Source organism: Rousettus aegyptiacus, unplaced genomic scaffold (genome assembly GCF_014176215.1).
Source record: "Rousettus aegyptiacus isolate mRouAeg1 unplaced genomic scaffold, mRouAeg1.p scaffold_m13_p_17, whole genome shotgun sequence".
Lineage (NCBI taxonomy): Eukaryota > Metazoa > Chordata > Mammalia > Chiroptera > Pteropodidae > Rousettus > Rousettus aegyptiacus.
The window spans coordinates 6,065,034-6,072,298 of NW_023416292.1; positions in this window are offsets into that span (position 1 = coordinate 6,065,034).

Consider the following 7,265-nt stretch of genomic DNA (forward strand, 5'->3'; position numbering starts at 1 on the left):
CTGGGAAGGTTAAATGCTCTCTGTACTTGATAATTACCTAATCACCATTTCTCTTTTACATTAATTCTGCCCCAGAATTCATTATGATTGGGTTGGATTAATAAAGCTTGTGTGGAAAGAAATAAAGCACCCTGTTGTTTGCATTGATTTAGCAGCAGATAAAATACCTTTCTATACCAAGCTTATCCAGAACAGTCCAGAATAGATTCTCTCGCCAGTGTGTTACATTGGCTCCCAGATTCACCTTTGTGTGTCCACTAGTAAGAAGTGCAAAAGGAAATGCAAATTAACTCCTACCTAGGGGAGTCCAAGGCTAGGAGGGAAATAACCTGCTGGAGAAGAAGGTGAAAGTAATTAAAGAAGGACTTGCCTCTCTTTTTTAAATATGTTAGGCGCTTCTAAAAATGCTACCGTTTTCCCCTCAAACCCTCTTCATGGTCCGCTGCTGGCAGGTCTCTCAAGTGAACACATCCGTGAGCTTTGTCCTTTTGGCACAACTCTTTGCTGAATCGGTCAGCGCAGCCGAGTGAAGCCAGAAACCCCTCACGTGGGCTTGGCCAGGGCAGAAATTCATAGGAGCCACAAAGGGGGGACAAATAAAATGCAGTCACAAAGACAAGTGTGGCTTTTACAAAAGCTACCCTTGGCTGAGTTTACAATGAATGATAACCCTAGTGTGGGTAAGGGAGTGGGGAAATAGGGGAGCTCGGACTTAGCTAGGGCCTGTGTAAGTTAAGCTGGTATAAGCTTTCTGGAGGGTAGTTTTGCAAAATGTATTTAAAAACCTTAACAAGGTGCATATCTTTCTATTGCATGTTTCTACCTTTGGAAATGCATAAAGATATGTGCTAAAAATGTTAAATTAGTATTAACCTCTCTGTAGAACCATAGAGATTTGATTGGATTAAGTGTCATTTATTTATACGATATAATTTTTTTGTTTGAAAAAATCAAAATATATACTATTTATTGATATTGAAAATTTATCTTGATCTATCATTACATTTTTTAAAAAGGGGACTGCAAAAAAGTAAAATATAATAATTTTTCATCTTAAAAGGCACATTTAAATACGTGCTACAAAAGTATGGGAAGACAGACATGATGTTAACAGTGATTATGGATGGTGGATGCTAGGTGATTTTTGTTTGAAGTGTTCTTTTTTTTAAGAGGGTTTTTTAAGTTTTCTGTAGTCAGGACACATTATCCTTTTAACTAGAAAATACACACTAAACTTTACACTTGTCTTTTCGGGTTTTAAGCTAACAATGACCATCAAATGCCTAAATAATTTTATAGAATATCTGCAAAAGTTAAACATAATGTAAATTATTTAGAAAATATCCAGATTCTCTGAACAACAGCCATCGTAGGGTTTTGAAGATGCTGTTAGCATGCGCCCATTTTAGAAGTGAGTCAAAAGTAGTTCAGGGGCTTCTAGTCACAGAAAAAATGTAATCTGAAATGATTAGAGCTTATTTTCCGTCCATTTGCAGAAACTCAGGGGAAAGGGCATGGCAGAGTTGTTAGGGAACTGGGGTTCTAGTCCTTACTCTGACTCCCAGGGGGCTTGAGTTTCCTCATTTGTAACTTAAACAGTCAGGACCACATGATCTGGATTCTCTTACATCTTAAATTTTAAGATGCTATGGTTTATATTGACATTGAGTGCTGCTGCTCAGTGTGTTGAAAGTCACCTTTGCTTCGCATTAATAAGAGGCTGTGGCAAAATTGAATTCCTCTAAGAAACACATAGTTACAGTGCATTTTTAAAATTCAGACATGATTTCCTTTTATCCAGAGAAGAATCAAGATCTTGAATCTAATTACTTCGATTCTCTGAATCGACCCATATATTCCCCCCCTATTTTGGTTTCAACTTAGAGATCATATTTAAATAGACAACAAACTTGGAATGTTTTTAGTTCTATTGAATATTAAATCTATATAGTCTCTGAATCAAATAATAGCCTCCTTTGTCATTACAGAAGACACTAGAAATTACCTACCCAAATTCACATCTTCTGGTCTTGGCTACGTGAGGAGGTGATGTTGGAAGTACCGTACTCATGGACCATGAGCAGATGAATTCAGGGCAAATGCCAATTATCTGGAAAAGTGGAAAAAATAAGTGAATCTGGAAACCTAAGTCTTTGAGCAGCTGTATTAACTAATTTTGGAAATGCCTGCCTATGTACTTCTTAATATATGGGATAACAAACACCTATTTTTAGTAGAGCTTTCTATTACTTGAAGCCCAAAGCATTTTAATTAACATCTGCCTTTCTAATTACTTCTGACCTACATAGGGAAGATAGTTATGGCAAAAAATTATAAAATGTTGTATGATAATGGCTAAAAAAAGCTACCCCAAATCAAAACATGCTCTAGAGCTGCAGTATTTCAACAGCGTGGTACTGTGCACAATAGACAAATTAAAAATTTGAATACAGATCCATGGGTATCTGAGAATTTGGTGCAAAAGGGACCTCAAAGCATGGTGATTAGAAGTACATCCTCTAGAATTGTACTGCCTAGTTTTGAATTCTGGCCCTGGCCAATCATTAGCTGTGTAAACTCAGAAAATTTACTTAAATTTGCTAAGCTTCACTCATCTTATCTATAAGACATGAATAATAATGTCTATGGAGTAGTATTATTGAATGGTTAAATATGAGGATCTTAGTACATCATAGAAAATGCTAAATTTTATAGTGTTTGGGACATGATAAAAGGTGTGCTGGCTCCACTTATATGCCATTTCAAAATCTTCTTTGTGCACCTCTTATTCCAGACCCATGCTGTCCTGTAGGTAGCCCCCAGCCACACGTGGAATGTACATTCAAATTTAAACAAATAAAAACTAACCAAAAGTTAACAATTCAGCTTTTCAGTTTCACTGGCCACATTTTAAGAGTCAACAGCCACATGTGACTAGTGGCCACACATCGGGCAGTTCAGATATAGACCATTTCTATTGTTGCATAAAGCACTACTGGACTGTGCTGTTCAAGAGCTTTGTGCAAAAACCAGTTGCATGCATTGCAAGGTTTGACCAGCTTTAAACAAGTGCAATCAGACATTACTTATCTCTGGTCAAGTAACCACTACTTAACTCTCATTTTATGCTGTGACATGTCATGTGAAATGTAGGCAGGAATGTGTTCTGCACGTATACATGCCCAACCTCAGCTGTAGGGAGTTAATATTCATAGGGCTGCCCTTAATCAATGAGGAATGGCAATGAAGGGAGAAATGCTTCTCCCCTACATTCCTACTGTATTTAGTAACATATCCAGAATATTTAGTAAAGTTTCTCCAAATATATAGGAAATTAGGCAATAGTTGCCCAAAGGGGTGGCTGACTTGAAAGTGCATTCATAAATTGACTTATCTCTCCAGATCTCAATCCCCAGTATGAACTGGTACATCCTGGGATCACATTTCCAAACACACACAAGCTTTTGTCATAGGTTGTGTGTTCAGGGAATCAAGGCTAAAAAACAAACAAACGAACAATAAAATGTTAGCTAATGTCTTTATTGCTAACTAGTAGAAGAAAGGACAGAATAATTTGTAAGTGGTATTTAAATATCAGCAGACCATTTTGGAAAAAAAAGATAAATTTACATCGAACAATACAAATTTCATATGAATTAGAAATTTAAATACAAAGAAAATCTACCAAAATTACAAAGTAATACAACAAAATATTTAAATACTTTTTATTATCTTAGACTATGAAAGGCTTCTTAAACAGAGATTCAGAATAAATGAGAAAAAATATAGATAGGAGTAATTTCATAAAGATTTATAATTTGTATAGAACAAAAGATACCACAGACAAAATTAAAAAAAAAAACAACCTAAAAAAAAAATTTAAGACCATTACAGAAATTGTACTAATTTCCCCATTAAGAAGATGCAGTCAAAAAATTTATAAAGCAGCAATCTTTCATAACACGTTCAGGCTGTTTCTATCAAACATCAAAAATAATGATTTGATTATTTTATTAAAAAGAAAAAAATGTGTCAAAGTCTTTTGTCTTCTTTCTGATAAATGAATGTAAACAAATACAAAACAATTATAAACCAATAAGAAAATAAAGAACAAAACAAAAAATAACCAGCGACATAGAAGCAACCCAGCTCTCTAACTGGCACATTATGTGCGTTTTATAAATATTTGTTGCATGTATAAACAACTCCATGGAATAAAATGGATAAATTATTAAAAAACCAATTCATCGAATAAAAGAAATCAAATGAATTATAATGAAAAGAAATCAAATGAATTATAACCATATTGTGTTGTTTCACTAGAGATCAGAGAAATATCTATTAAACAAAATACATTTTTTTTTTAACCCATCAGATTGGCAGAAATATAAAGGATTGATGATATCCAGTGTTAATGAAAACGGTGTGAGTGGGAGGGCATCTCTGGACACAGCTGGTAGGTGTAAAAATGGGTAAAATTTAATGCAAGGCAATTTTTCAATATCCATAAAAATTCAAGATGTACATATCCATTGACCCAGAAATTATACTTCTAGGAACCAATTCTAAAAAGAAATTTAAAAAGTTAGTATATAAAAATATGTGGACTATGATATAAGATTTTTTATTATAGTACTATTTGGCGTATCAGAAAATTAAAAACGACTTTAGGCTCATCATTTTGGGAGTAATAAATTATAGCACAACACAAATACGGGACATTAGACGCCATTAAGGAAAATAAGGTGGAGTCAAAAAAGGTGCCCATTGTTATTTGTTTAATTGCATCCTCCCCAAAAGACAAGTTGAAGTCCTAACCCCTGAGTATCTCTATATGTGGCCTTATTTGGAAATAGAGCCTGTACAGAAGCAATCAAATTAAAACAAGGTCATGAGTATGGGCCCTAATCCAATATGACTGGTGTTCTTATAAAAAAAGCAATTTGTAAAAGAGAATCACCCAGAGGGAAGAGGATATAAAGGCACACAGGGAGAAAAGAGTCATGTAACTGGAGTGATGGGCCTGTATGAGCCAAGGCTTGTTGGCGCACACCAGAAGCTAGAAGCGGCAAGGAAAAACTCTACCCTAGAGCCTTCGGAGGGGGCTTGGCATCTCAATTTTGGTCTTCTAGCCCCAGAACTGTGAAAGAATACATTTCTGTTGTTTAAGCAACCCAGTTTTTAGTCCAGATGGTCCTTGACATACGATGATTTGACTTACAATTTTTTGACTTTACAATGGTGCAAACGTAAATGAAATTTAGTAGAAACCATACTTGGAATTTGAATTTTGATCTTACCTCCAGCTAGCAATATGTAATGCTGGGTGGCAGCAAAGAGATGATTTTTTCCCAGTCGTAGGCTCATGTAAGTGTTCTGAGCACATTTGAGGTAGGCGAGGCTAAGCTACGACAGAGGTTAGGTGTATTAAAGGCATTTTCGACTTCATATTTTCAGCTTACAGTGGGTTTATCAGGACGTCCTATCACAAGTCGAGGAGCATCTGTACTGTGTTGCTGTGACCCTAGGAAACAAATACACCCACTATCTGTTATGAAGCAAAATATGGAGTTGCAGACCAATAAATATAATGTAAATTTATTTAATTTAAAATAAATGTTACTGTATTAATTTTCATGTGTTTATGTGTACATAAAGAGCTTCTAGAAGGATAGCCACAAGGCTATTGACAAGATTATCCCTCAGGAGGGGACTTGTAAGGGTGGGCCATTATGGAAATGATTTCCTTTTTTTTTATTTTTCACAATTTCTCTATTTTATGTTCCCCCTTAGCAAACATGCATTACTTTTGTGAATGTATTCCCCTTCGAAAAATTCAAGTTCATTGCACAACCAGGGAGGGGCCTTTTTTCTGCAGGTGGAGAAAAGAAACAAGAGCTAAAAGTGGAAGAGAAGGAACCCAACACAGGGGATAAAATATGGGGGCTCCAAAGCCTGCCCACCTGGGTCTCTGAACATTTTCAGAGAAAGAGCTAGTTCCTAATGAATAAAATGTGCCATTAACAGATCTCCTAATGCCTTGAAGCTGGAAAAAAACAAGAAATCAAATCTTGGCATGAAGGGAGGGGACAGACACCCTCTTCTTTTCTGTTGGAGGCGGGAGCCCCCTTCCTTAGGAGCTTCTGGTGGGCAGGTTTCGTCCTCCCTGCCACTCTACACTGCACACAGCTGTAACAATGCAGCTCAAGGGTCAGTCGGAGCATTATGTTAAAGTGTGTTCCCAGGCTTATTTCTGAATGTCTTGTAATCACCAGCAGGGCTTGGTGCTATGGATGGTGGCCACGAAGTCATGTGAAATCCCTCTCATCCCACCTCCTTCCTTCCCTTGTGCCTGAGGGGCCTCTTAGGGGACAAGGCATCATGGTGCTGGCAGGAGGAGGAGAGGAGCATAAGTCAAAACGAGCTATGTTAGTTCCTGATGAGGAGGCAGACACAGTCAGTGCGACCAGAGAAGCCAATCCGTAAGATCAACAAAGGTTTGCGAGGCTCTCTAGGCAACTCTGTCTTGACCCCATCTCCTCTTCCTGCTCCCAGTTTCCTCGCACCTGGCTTCATAATACTTAGTACCTTCCTATTTTCTTCCCTCTTCCTTTCAAACGAAGACAAGGTTTTTTTTCTCACCAAGATAGTGAAATGATAGCTGAGAATCGCTAGCTAGGAAAACTCTCTCCGTAGCAGCAAAGACTGGAATTAAACTTTAGATGCTGAAGGATTATATCACTCAGGCAGTGAAGGAGGATTTTAAGGGCTATAAGGGTCTCTCCAGTAGTCTCAGACACAATATACCTAGCCCTAGTCCCAGCTTGATGATAATGAAGGAAAAAAACAAGGGTGAAATATGCATATTTATATAACCCTTTCTGCAGTCTGCTGAGGTAAATTATATTTGGTTCCCCATTTTACACATGGGGAGACTGAGTCAAAAAAAAGTTAAGTAACTTGTCAAAATGTGACAGAATCGGGGTTCAAACCCAGATAGCCTGGCTGTGCGTCTGGGTGTTAAATGACCTCATACACTGCTCTCCGTGCTGGGGTCACATGTGTCTGGAGCACTTAACCCCCTGAAATCAAGAGTGAATCTTATTGGTGTATTTTCAGAGTAAAAATATAGATGTGAATCAGAAAGCCATTTGGAATAGACAGAATCAAGCAATTTCCAACCAGCCAGCAGTAGGATCCATGGCAAAGTTCTCATTAGACTATCAAATATGCCATTGTAATAGCGTAGAGACACAACTTGCTTG